The sequence below is a fragment of the Haliotis cracherodii genome, unplaced genomic scaffold (genome assembly GCF_022045235.1).
Source record: "Haliotis cracherodii isolate W230 unplaced genomic scaffold, xgHalCrac1.p SCAF_7, whole genome shotgun sequence".
In the NCBI taxonomy this organism is placed as follows: domain Eukaryota; kingdom Metazoa; phylum Mollusca; class Gastropoda; order Lepetellida; family Haliotidae; genus Haliotis; species Haliotis cracherodii.
In genome coordinates this window covers 8700115-8714341 of record NW_027266330.1, presented here as the reverse complement: position 1 = coordinate 8714341, position 14227 = coordinate 8700115, and the positions used below count along the sequence as shown (strand labels likewise).

At 39.3% G+C, this 14227-nt stretch overlaps 1 pseudogene; it reads left to right on the top strand.

Annotated features, from left to right (window-relative positions):
- The first annotated feature begins 10853 nt into the window (after nucleotides 1–10853).
- LOC139448636 (uncharacterized) lies at nucleotides 10854–12908 on the top strand (annotated as a pseudogene).
- The last annotated feature ends 1319 nt before the right edge of the window (nucleotides 12909–14227 follow it).

The window sequence follows — 14227 nt, the reverse complement described above, 5'->3', positions numbered from 1 at the left end:
CGCACACACGCAAACACACACACACGCACACACGCACAGTCCCAGAGATTAAATATCAGTTTATTGTAAACACTCTGCGAACCCAGTGTCAAACACATTCTTTTTTGCACATGTTAGATACGCTGTTAACTATACTGGGACTAAAGGCCGTAACCAGGTCGTAACAATGACACAAATAACAGCACGTACACACCTTACTGCCATACTTGTCATCACAAGATCCTGTTTCTCTAAATCGTATAGCTGTTGACAGCTCTACCCACGATAGTCTACTTCCTGGTCGCCGCGACCGCCTCCGTGGTCTAGTGATAGAGGGTCCGCCCGGAGAGCGGAAGGTCCGGGGTTCGATCCCCGGCCGCGTCAAACCAAAAGACGTTAATAGATGGTACTTGTTGTTATCCTGTCCGCCGATCGGCATTAAGGGGCTAAAACAAGAACTGGTCGGCTCGGAGTCAGTATACTGTGTCTGAGTGGGGTATTCATGTTAAACTGCGGCGTGGTATCTCAGTGGGCTAGCACTATAAATCGGCATCAGTCCGGACTTGTACAAGCAGCCACACACACGCGTGCATGCACGTCGCTATATAAGTGCAATAATCTTGGATGCGACCTTAAACCCCATTTCACCTCACATCCTGGTCGCCGCAAACACGTAACTGAACGCAGACACTTGATGAACGTTCTCTTTTACCTGCCTGGGTGAGTGAGTTAAAGTTTTACGTCACATCGGCAGTATCTCAGCCATATAGTGACGAGTTACCTGCCTGGATTGACACACGATAAGATTGACTATTTAAAACACAGCAATCTGACACGGACGTTTTGTGAAGTCCGGTGTCGCTGTGATTATAAGAAGTGCATTCCGGAATGTTTGCTGATTCTTTTAGACGATATTGATATTGAGTGAGTGAATATTTATAGTAACATCGGCAATATTTCAGCCATATCGTGACTAAATCAAGTTAGACAGTAATAATATTACAAATTTGATTATAAAACCTGTCGTCAAAACGCAGTAAAAGAACTAGATTATCACAGATGCATATTTTAATACTAGGAGTGAGTGAGTATGGTTTTACGCCGCTTTTAGCAATATTCCAGCAATATCACGGCGGGGGATACCAGAAATGGGCTTCACATATTGTACCAATGTCGGGAATCGAATCCGGGTCATCGGCGTGTTGAGCGAACGGTTTAACCACTAGGCTACCCGACCGCCCCAAACTAGTATGGAACAATAAAAAGATATCACGATAAATAACAGTACATTATAAAAACGGGGCTTGGGATCGCCAGCAACTAAAGGTAGGCCACCATACTAGGAACCGTGGGGACTTACAATACCTCCGCTACCTTAGCTGCTGGAGATTATCATCAAGTTGTGCCAAAATTAAAACAAACAAGTATACTACGTCTAAAACGGTAGTAGGAATAAACTTACTTTGAATGACGTGGTCTTACATACACTCTTAGGGGGACAATAATTCTACAGTACTTTAATCCCCTTTCAGTGAGTGAGTGAATATTGCTTAACGCCGCATCAGCGATTTTGCAGCTATTCGCGGCGAGAAATGTCTTTTGTGTAATCAGATATCAACCAATAGAATAAAAGTGATGTTGAAAATCACTAAAATCGAAGGCTTGAACTCAATATATATGTCATTACTAACAGTGAATATTGAATTTACACTAATTTATTGCACCCGAACACAACATTTGGTACAGCATCTTGAAACCATACTTCATACGGGTGTTGCATCTTCACAACCGGACAATCAGTGCAGCATACACAGCTGACAATGTTCCTGGTCTTCGTAGAGTCTCAGCGCAAACCATCAGAAATCGTCTAAGACAGCATGGGACCTATCCCGTGCTGCAATGGAGCAGAAATGGACCATGGACCCTAGTGCACTGGAGAAGGATATGGTTCAGTGATGAGTCGCGGTTTATGCTGTATCGCCATGATGGTAGGATGCGTGTCTACAGACGTAGAAATGAACCCGTATTGATGTAGTCGACCGATACGGCGGTGGAAGTGTCATGATGTGGGCAGGCATATCCGTCAATGGTAGGACAGATCTGGTGCACGTGCAGGGAAATTTAACTGCTGTACGCTCCCGTGATTAAATCCTTCAACGTCACCTTAGTCCCGCCATTGACGTCAGAAGAGTGAGTGAGTGAGTGAGTTTAAGTTTAACGTCACATCGGCAATATTTCAGCCATATCGTGACGAAACAAAAGTTGACATGAACAATATATTTTAAACTGCATACAATTCTGCCGACGAAGGGCAGTATAATAACTAGAATATCACAGATGTACATAAAACTAGTCAAAGAGCATGTAAAAAGATATTAACATTTTACAACACAACATAAAAACAGGCTATAGATCACCAACAACTGAAGGTAGATCACCACGCCAGGGTCCATGGGGACGTCAGAAGAGAGATTTTCCAGCAAGTCAACTCAAGACCGCATACTGCACGTGTTACCATGGATTATCTTGCCCACAACAATGTTACTGTGCTGCCACTGCGCTCCATATCGCCTGATCTCAACCCCATTGAACATTTGTGGGATCTGCTAGACAGACGTGTACGACGCCGACAGCTTCAACCACAGACACTTCAACAGCTGAACCATGCATTGCAGGATGAGTGGAGAAGGATTCCACAACGCCAGATTCGACGACTCATGCAGACCATGCTCAGGCGGTGCAGAGCTGTAATGTAACATAATTTAAATTGAACTATAGAGTTATACTGTTGGGAGACTTTAATGCTGGAACCAGAACTAATCCTGATTTTGTCGATCTTGAAGAAGTTAGCCCCAATATACACCTCATTGGTGAACTGATGGAATCTGGACAGGAGAGACAGTTTCTCTGTGACCTGGGCATACCCACTTCAAGAACCGCTAGTGATTCAGTTCTTGTAAATGATCATGGGAATATGCTTATAAATATTTGATAAAAAGAAAATAATCTTAACATTTTAAATGGCAGATTAAATGGTTGGTTGGTTTGTTGTTTAAAGCCGCACTCAGCAATATTCCAGCTATATGAAGGCGGTCTATAAATAACCGAGTATGGACCAGACAATCCAGTGATTAATATCATGATCATCGATCCACGCAATTGGGATAGATGACATGCATCAACCAAATCAGCGAGCCTGACCACCCGATGCCGTTAATCGCCTATAACGACAAGCAGAGTCACCCTTTACGGTAAGCATGGGTTGCTGAAGACCTATTCTACCTCGGAATCTTCACGGGTTGCAGATTACATGGGGACATATACTGTGGCAAAGTCACTTGTAAAGAAATTAGTGTTGTGGATTGTGTTATTTCATCTTATGATAGAATACTCTACATGATAGATTCCCTGGGTGGACCTTTAACCCGTTAATCTCAGATATACACTCTTCCTTGACACTTAACATTGATAAAAATAATGATAAAGAAAATCAGTATAAATGATATGTTCAGCTCAGCTGCTAAAATTGCGACGTCAGGGTAAGGCCGAAATATTGCCGATGTGACGTTATATTTCAAACCACTCGCTGCTAATGTTACTTTGTTGTGGAATAACAACAAACCTAAGAGGAAATGGAAACCGTGGGAAATACTCCAAAGCAAGGACACTGTTAACCAGGAGGAAACTAATTGAATATAATGCATTTATTAAATGCAAGTCGTCCCTATAAACTCACCTTGATAAAATATAGTTATAGACTAAGTCTTTTAGTCACCTTAAAACATGGTACAAGTCCAAATATAGAATTGCGTCGGACATAATTTGTGTCAATGATCCGTCTGATTTGGAAATAGCGCCCACATATCTACCATTAAAAGTTTTAAAAGCTTTTCTAAAGCCTTGAATAAAGTAAACGTGGTCAAACCACATCTGAGGAAGAGTCGTATGACTTCCTTGTCCATCTACATACTTAATTCTTTTCCATCAATCAGCACCACATTCAACTACCAAGATCAGTGTTATCAACTGTGAATTCGTCAATCGCTTCTCTGTCGCAACGACTATGCCATCTATATTTTGATCAGTACTGTGTCAAAATTGTTGACCTCATCGAACACTAAATATATCGATTAATATGAATTGGTCCAATGAGAGGATAACAGCTTTAGAAAAAACTTGTTCCTTCCAGTTTGTTATAAAGCAAATCCGTTCGATAGGCATATGTTTGTACTGTCCGTTTTCGTTTATTAGATACAATAACGCAATATCAAACATTGCAAATCATATCAAAGAAATGTTCCATGTCTAGGATCTGGATCTCTTGGTACACTTAGTCTCCTCAAGCCATTTCAACATTTGGCGTGACTCTAGAACCTGAAGACATGTCCTAGATTCATATATTGGAGACCACTTGCAATAATACACTGTACCAGTGCAAGTCCAGGTATAAATCCCTCAATTTCACACGTCTGTGTTTGTGAGCCCTGCAATAGACCAAGGGCTACAGCAATAACTCACTGACAAATTCAAATAAAATATGTCAATTATTAATATTGCCAGCTTTTAAACGCATGCATATGATGTCTATGTGTATCTGGAGTTTTGTGAAAATTAATAGTTTATCTGGGTAGATCTGGAGTGAGTGAGTTTAGATTTAACGTCACATCGCCAATATGTCTGCCATATAGTGACGAGATCAATTTATACATCAATAATATAGACAATTTGACTGTATAAAACCTGTCAACAAAGGACAGTAAAACAAACTAGACTATTACAGATATGAATATAAGATTAGCATGGAACTATAAAAGATTAGTGATACACAATTTATGATACAAACGGGCTTTTGATCGCCAACCACTGAAGGAAGATCACCATACTGGGGGCCATGGGGACTTACAGTACCTTTGGTACCTGCAAGGACCCCAGCAGGAGGGTAGATCTGGACGACATTGTGTACAGCAACCCAACCGCACCTGATATTAATTACACAATGAGTACTACAGTTGTTTGGTTATTAAAGAGTCTACAACGGGGAAGGTGGGAGGTGGAAGGGTATTTGATCTGTGTAAGATATTCATCATCGTTTGCGTTTTTTAATATTTTGTTTTGTTTTGTTATTTAACGCCGCTGTTACGACGTAAATTGTAATAAAAAAGTAAATTTTAATACTTGCATCAAATTGTAATAATTTTGACATAAATTGTAATAACAACGTAAATTTTAATAACAGTTGACGTAACTTGTAATACGCAAATTGTAATAAAAATTGACGTAAATTGTAATAATCTCTACTTGCGGTAAAATGTAATAATTCTTACGTAAATTGTAATAACATTACTACCGTAGTCTCCAAGACGCCAATTTACTAGAAATGATCTTTGTCGGTTGAGCTTGCGTTTCACATGTACAATTCGAGAAATACTATATGTAGAAGTGCAGTCATAGATCTGATACCAATGACATCACACACACACACACACAAATACATACACACGTGTGGGTGTTTATGTCTGTATGTATGTATGTGTGCATGTGTGCGTATAGTGATTTGGGCATAGTATCGGAGATAAATATAATTTGGTTTCTTAGTTAGTCACTATTCTTTTCATTGGAATGTTAAAAAGGTACATGTATGCTATAAGTTAAATATTTTATTACAGTGCTTGATGATAGCTGGAAATATTTTAATCCTCTTAAACCTCCAAAGAAGATTATCCTCTGAGGTAATTTGTGTCCGTATATATGTCACAAATTAGTGATAACTTAGGAAAAACGTAATTTTCTGTTTCGAAAATTATGTAATGCATTATACGTGAGGTACCAAATTTGGTATCAAAGCTGCTTGGCACAATCCACCAACGATTGCTGAGTTTAACGATCTTAGAATACTTTTCCGTATAAGGTCAAAGAGAATGTTGATGTTAGTGACAAAACCCTTTTCATTATATATTTTCAATCCTTTCAATTTTGATCAAAACAGATATATTTCAGCAATAATTGATTGCAACAAATTTATCATACATTCTGATGCTATTTGAAACTCAACAAGACATGCCCGAAAATACCGGATATTATTTGTGTATGCTTTGAATTATGATTTCGTGCCGTTATCATGATGGATTCTGTTTTTGTTGTTGGGGCAAGGAGTTATTACCCCAGCAAAAGTTGTCAGTAAGTTGTTGTTAGTTCTTCATGACATATGAAAAGAATCCAGACAGTTACATTTATTCATTTATTTAATTAATTCATATGAAAGGAAATATTTTATGTTGTTTTAATCATCCATATATTAATCATACATTGCTACAAATATTGCATAAGTTAACAAGGTTTGCATTTATTTATTATTATTTCTTTATCTGTGAGAAGTTCACAGAGGTCGAGAATACACAATATCTAATAGTGTATGCAATGTAGGTAAAGAATATCCACGCCCCTCTTTTGATATTAATAAAAACATTGTATATAATGTTATGTGTTAAGTATTCTCATTTCCCATGCTGACGACTGTTTTTTCCTTTGACATTGCACAGGAGGTCTGTCCTCATTTGTTGTATTTGAATTCTTCGTCAAAATATAATGTATAAATACGATTGAATTGTCTTGTTTGTTTCAAGGAAACGGTCATGTGCTCCAGGGTCTGGTTGCACAGAGCTCTCTTCGGTAACTCGTAACTCAATGTTATTGCAGTGGACTCCTAGCTAAGCTACTATTGGATGATAAATCAATTAACCTATTTGTCGAATAGACGTACCTAATGTAATCCATCAGTTTTAACACGAGGATGGATCTTCCAGTCATAAATCGATGTGTACAGTTGCTAGAGTATCATTCTAACAATACAGACATGACACAAGCTGCACGTAAATTGATTGATAAAGGCAGTCCTTGCGGGTTCACATACCTACATGTACATCGCCCAGGACATTTGCTTTACATCCTCCGAGCAACGTTAAAAAAATTGAAACTTGAATAATAATAAATTGATATCATGCATATGAACATGTATAAATCAGCTTGCACACAGACTATTGCAGAAAGACATGTCATCCATTTGCTAGTTTAGTTTAAACATATTTTATTCACAGAACAAAATGAGAATTGTATTGGGGACAAGTTCTTGCAACCCCTCTCCGCATAAAATATGTACAAATATACAGTTGCAAAATAAATATATTTGCTTCAGTCAGTAAAAGTCAGACTTTCCACATTTACACATCAATATATTTGTGTAAGTTTGTTACGTTATAATTATTCCATTTTGTATATTACTACCTAATTCACCAATTGAAATATGATTCCATTAGGTAAATAAGAAAACTAAGTTCATTCTAGTAACTAATCCTCTTCTGGACAACTATAGAAATGAAATTCCAATGCGTTTATATATACATATAATTATACAACAATGCACGATAAGGACCTCAATCCTCCCCCACACCCATACTTTAATGACGATTGTACGATAAACCCTGTACCAACCCTGACAAGGATAGGTTCTAGTCATTTAACGCCTTTGACGCTAAACTTATAAGGTTATTACAATTTACGTAAAACGTTATTACATTTTACCGCAGGTTGAGATTATTACAATTTACGTGAATTTTTATTACAATTTGGGTATTACAATTTACGTCAAATTTTATTACAATTTTCGTTGTTATAACAATTTACGTTAAAATTATTACAATTTGATGCAAGTATTACAAAATACCTTTTTAATACAATTTACTTCGTAACAGCCGCTCTCAGCAATATTCCACTTATATGATGGCGATCTGTAAATATTTGTGTTGACCAGACAGTCATGTCATTGACTCTATGAACATCAATCTACGCCATTTGGATACAATGACATGCATCAACAATGTGAGCCAGATTGTCTCCTCAACAAACCGCTTCTTACAAGAAACGGTTCCTGGAAAGGAAGGGCGTGGAAGGTGTGGGAGGTGCGTCCATCGTCTCCAGGTTTGAAGGTCGATGGACAGAAGTGAAATACACTTTCGGATGGATATACTGATATACTTATTCTTTCGAAGCCTGTGTGAAGGCATTCTACAAATTAGATGCATATATACTCTTCAAAAAAAGAAACTTGACATAGATGTAAAACCAAATTCTGCCAGATATCTAAAATAATTACATTAAATGAGAACCAAATAAGTCAAACAGAACGACGATGTGTCTATAATTCGCGAATACATATGCAAAGCACATAAACGTTTGGGGAACAATTTTACAGCTTCATCCAAAAGCAACCGCCTGCAAAAAACCGTTCAGCATAGGATCCTGCATTTAGGCATCACACACACACACACCCATCCCTCTCGGGTCAAGGGAGAAGCCCCATATATTTTGTTGAGAGATTTGTGAAGTAGATTTTGGGCCATTTACATGCGGATGAATCGGGCTCCATCATTTAGATATGTTCATATTATGGGATTGGCTTCGCACAGATTTTTTCCTTTTATTTTCAGGAGAGGAGTACCGTTTACAGAGGAATAATGGTCAGACATCGTTGGGTCAAACCCCACGATTACATTTCGATAGTGTTGGATGTTCAGATTATATCGTTTAACACTAGAGGCATTACGGCGTACATAATTTATGAAAGTATTTGTCGTTAGGAGGTAATGGAGTTTTACATTGTTTGTTTAAATGAAATAGAATTATACAAACGTTGTAAAAACGGTATCAAAAACATGTTGTATTAGTGGCAGTCTTTTAGTGTTATTTTGTGGTTTGGTTGTAATGTCAATTAATTTACCTGCAGGTCCATTTTTGTATAGATTGTGTGATATTTCAACTCCTTGAAATAAGCCGTTGTTATGCCCAGTGACACTCATTCTGGTTTGTTCACACTAAAACCGGTTCGGTTCATTCTGGAGTAGCTGAAATGTTTTTATCAGGTGATTATTTTCTATCCCTGCTGATTGGCTAATTAGAATTAGCCTTGTGACTGTGCGCATTGTTCTGACCGTGTGCCAGTTTGAACTGCACACCACGGGAGGAAAGGTTAGTTCCAACTCGCTAATATTTACGATATAGAAATAGCAGTAAATTGTAAATTTGTGAATTGTTTTATATAATTCTATAGTTAAACATCATATATATTGTATTACATCCGTAGACATGTTAAGCCTGCGCTGTTAAATTGACGTGTATTGGTTAGACTGTGCACGTGGAGTTCGTCCTCATGGTGAGTCGTTGTCTGGAGTGCCATTTACGTGTGGTGTCCTTGTTTGTTTTTGTGTGTTTATTTGTTCTCGGCGTTCGAAAGACCTGCCTGCCCGACCGTCCGACACGGCTTTATTTCAACTCACGCTGCCCGACGGTCGGCTTATATTTCATCTGTGAAAATATTCTAAATATTTCCCCATGATAAGAATAAATTCACATGTAAAGATGAGTGATAAAATGTAACCAAAAAGAAACCCTGTTAGCTTTTAGACAACCTAACATTTAGCGATGCGCTTATGCTACAAGCAATCATATTTTTAATGAGATTATCCTGAGAAACATATGATTATAGTGGGCAGGCAGGTTTTGGTCAGGGCTAGCAAGTATTTCAGCTAGCCAGTCCTGTGGTCTTGCTGATTTTTTGGGGAGTTTCATACCCTGAATGTTCTCTTCTGTACGCGTTGTTGGGTGTGGGTGTTCATGTTTGACATGACCGCCTCCATGGTCTTGTAGTAGAGCGTCCGCCCGTAGAGCCGGAAGGTCCGGAGTTCGATCCCCGACCACGTCATACCAAAAGACGTTAAAAGATGGTACTTGTTACCGGACCCGTTAAGATATGAGATAGAATAGGTCTTCAGCCACCCATGCTTGTCGTTAAAGGCGACTAACGGGATCGGGTGGTCAGGCTCACTGACTTGGTTGATGCATGTCACCTATCCCAATTGCGTGGATCGATGCTCATGTCAATCACTGGATTGTCTGGTCCAGACTGGTTTATTTACAGACCGCCGTCATATTGCTGGAATATTGCTGAGTGCGGCGTTAAGCAACAAACTACTAGGTGCAAGATGGTGGGTATAAAATACATGTCAATGTTCATTACGAAAACTTATTTCATTCATCGATTCTTATTACATTACCACGTTTGTTGCGCAGGTTTTTGTGAACCAGAGTACCCCTCCTCCATTTGGACACATTCTGTGCGATAAATCAGTCAAAAAGACAACATTGAATTCAAAATTACCTGAAATGTACTTTGTCAACCCCTCTCTCCGTCCGCCATGCTTCCTACACTGCCACGCCACCTGCAGTCCCGGCAAAAATTTATTTACTGAATATTGCCACATTTTAATACGTCAGTGTCCCTTACAAAAAAACCGGAATGCTTTCAAGTTCTGTCTGGATGATTTCCACCAATTGTGCAGTAGTTATTTTGGTGGGCTTTTCTGACTCTTTGCGTTCTTCTGGAGTAAGGATCGGTTTATTCAGTCGGGGTCTTCCAACATTTTCTAGAAGGTTCTCCTCAATCATAATTTCTCTGAAATAGTTTTGGAAATGATATTTTCCTGATAAAAGCTAAAAAGTAATGTGTTTGTGTGTGTGCGTCAGAGTGAGACATACTGACATTGAGTGAGAAATTTATATATACTACTCAAAATTTGATAAGGATCGTAGATATTTTTCTTAATAAAAAAACAAAATAACTGCATAACTGGCAATATTGTGTTCAAGTGAAATCAAAAACGTCTCCAACACACTTGCACGTGCATTTCATGCCATGGGAAATGCGTTTCACATCACAGTTCATGCTCTTGCTACCATTGCACGATTTCCAATCAGGCAACGGTGTCTGATTCATTCTGAAACTTTAAACTCAATTGAGTGTTTACACTACATTTATCTACGTAATGCCCCCTCAACGTGTAAGGCGTCGCCTGACGACAGAACAACTGGGCAGATGTATTGGAATGCTTGATGCTGGCTATTCACAACGTGACGTTGCCAATGCACTAAACGTCAGCCACAGCGTTGGAAGCAGGGCCTGGTCCCGACAGCCAACTTTTGGTACAGCAGCACACCGACATGGGGGTGGTCGTCAGAGGTCGACAACCCAACGCCAAGATCATTTTGTGGCTCTTCAGGCACGACGTCATCCCTTCTGGACAGCAACCAGCCTACGTAACGACCTCCTGAACGCCTCGGGGGTGAATGTGTCCACTCAGACGATACGGAATCGTCTTCACAATGCAGGTTGCTACTCGAGAAGGGCATGTGTCCGAATCCCCCTGACTGTTCGACACCGGCTGGAGCAATTGGAATGGGCTGAAGATCATGTCACTTGGACACGGAACGATTGGGTTCCAGTTCTGTTCACCGATGAGTCCAGGTATTGTTTGGACTTTACAGACAGGAGGCAGCGGGTGTGGTGACGACAACGTGAACGTTTCCATGATGGTGGTGGTTCCATCATGGTCTGGGGTGGAATCAACAGAGATGGAAGGACAGATCTTCATGTACTGGAGAGAGGAACAATGACGGGGGTGAGGTACCGGGATGAGACCCTCGATGTGTACGTCAGACCCTACGCTGGTGCTGTTGGCCCTGAGTTCATCCTGATGGATGATAACGCCCGTCCTCATCGCGCCAGGGTGGTTGAGCAGTACCTTGAGCAGGAGACAATTGGCCAGCGCGTTCGCCGGACTTGAACCCGATTGAGCATGTCTGGAACATGCTGCAGGTTGCCCTTTCACGCCGTAGAGCACAACCCACGACTTTGGCAGAGCTCGGACATGTCCTCGTGGAAGAGTGGAACAACCTTCCCATTGGGAACATCCGGGTGCTTATTGACAGCATATCTCGACGTTGTCAGGCCGTCATTGATGCAAGGGGAGGTCATACTCGATATTGACACTTCATCGACTAAGTGTAATGATGGACTATCCCTCATAACTGTGTAATTCTTTCTCTTGTTTGCTATTAACATTTTTTAATGAAATGCCTTTTGGTGTTTGCAGATTTCAAACATTCCATATTGATAAGTTCATGAATTTTCATTCATAACATGATTAAACACGTTTGAGTCAGAGTCATGTCTTTTGTTATGTTTGTGGTAACTTACACACATATCACCTAGTGATCCGTATCAAATTTTGAGTAGTATATATATATATATATATAATTTCTCACTCAATGTATATATAATACATGTAATGGCGTATATATAAATACCTATATTTTCTCCTGTTTGTTGCAATGTCGAGCCACTGCTGTACATCTGGATCTAACAGGTGCTTTTCGTCCAGGCCCGTTAGGTGGGGTGGGCCCTTAAGGCCTTGCCTGTAAATGATTGCTTTGTCAAAGCCACGATCTCCACCGACAGGGAATTGTCAGTGACTTTTTGAAATGGTACTGATAACTCAGCACCAACTGCCATCAGTATGTTGTTTTTCATCTGTTATGCAAAATTATTAAGTTTAGAGTATGTTTATTAGGTAGTTGATTTACTTAAATCTAGGGCTGAAGCCTACTTGGAAATCAAAGGATCTGATACAAGGTGGCCACACGTGGGTATTAAGGGGTTGAAAAGGTATTTGATATGTTGTCATATACTATAAATTGTTGATCTTTGAAAACATATACTGTGTAGGTTTAATGAACCGCAAATATGCATTTAGTAATGTTTTCCATTTTTTTCCAGCTTAACCAAAGTTTTCCCAATAACAATGAAACTATTAATTTAACCAAACCCACCCATCTTTCTCAAACTCCCGATTCACCGATTTCACCGATTCCAACACCATCTCATGCTGCCGCACAAACTTCTCACTCACTCACTCTGAATTCCCAAACTGTGTCTTCTACTTCAAACCCACAGCCATCTACTTCTGTCACTAACTCACCAAGAATACCTTGAAACTGCAACGGACACGACCTCGCAAAAAAGATCAAGCAAGAGAAGTTAAAAAAAAACCCAGGCGAAAGCAAACTTTTTGTCGCATTTGTGACATTGTGTATGGGTGCCCTGATGACAATAACGCAAAGTGGATTTTGTGTGACTTTAAAAAATCCCTGTGCAATTATTGGGTGCATTGTGAATGCATCGGCATTTACGTAAGGACAGGTGGAGATTTAAAAAACATCACCTGTCTGTGGCAAGAGCAGAACAAAATAAAAGAAAAAAGAAAAATACAATCATGATTTTTATGTTTTTCCTAGGAAAAAAATCTTTCATTTTAAGTATTACTATGAAGAAAAGGAAATTTCTTATCTTGCATAATACATGTACTTGTGTATATATACATTATAAAAAAATTCCACAAGATCGGATTCGAACTTGAATTCCCTTCACCCGTAGTCAGCGACGCTACCAACGGAGCTAATCCTGCACATGTGCATTGCAGAACTATTAAAAGTACATAATTGTACAAGACATTGCTAAAAAAATTAAAAAATTACCTCTACGCAGCTATGTACATAACGGCATGTCATAATTCACTTCATTCTCACCATTTTATGGATAAATAATTCATGTGTCTTTGTTATATGCTATTTACACCATTTCAAATTACTAATAATCCTTCGTACGCAAGACACGTGCTTGCCCATATCTTACCTGTTCCAATTTGGGAAGATTTCTGCAGTTCCTTAGCCATGCATCATCTGTGGGTACACATGGAGGCATCCACATTTTCTGTTATTCTCCAATACAAAGTCACCACCTTCACCTTTACTGTGATGACCGGAGGGAGAAATTACCTCACAGGCATTCAGATAAGTTACAATTTCTGGTGGGGCTTGTAGTCTCATCATTTCATCATGTAGAATGAGTTCTTGATAGGATATTTTGATATCTTTATTCATTGCATAAAAAAAGCCTTGAAAATGAATCCCGGTTGTTTCTCCTTACAGCGAAACGATATATGAATGGAATGAGTTCCAACAAAATGCCGGACAGGAATTCGACATCGGGATATTTATGTTGCTTCAGCCAAGAATGAAATGCAGAGATAGTGCACAGATGATGCTCAGGTGCCTTTGACAGTAGGAAACTATATAAAAGTTTGTCTGTGGAACCATATAGAAAAGTAAGGAGCATTCCCCAAGACTTGTGGTGGTTGGTGGCTGACTTATCCATATTGACAGCAGTTGGTGAAGGGAAGCCAAGTAACTTTGCAACATGTTGTAGATATGGCCACCATAGAAATTTGAAAATTGACCTCACACCATTTATCTCAATGTATCCTGCTCCAGGTACAACAAATATATATGCTTGTAAAATTGG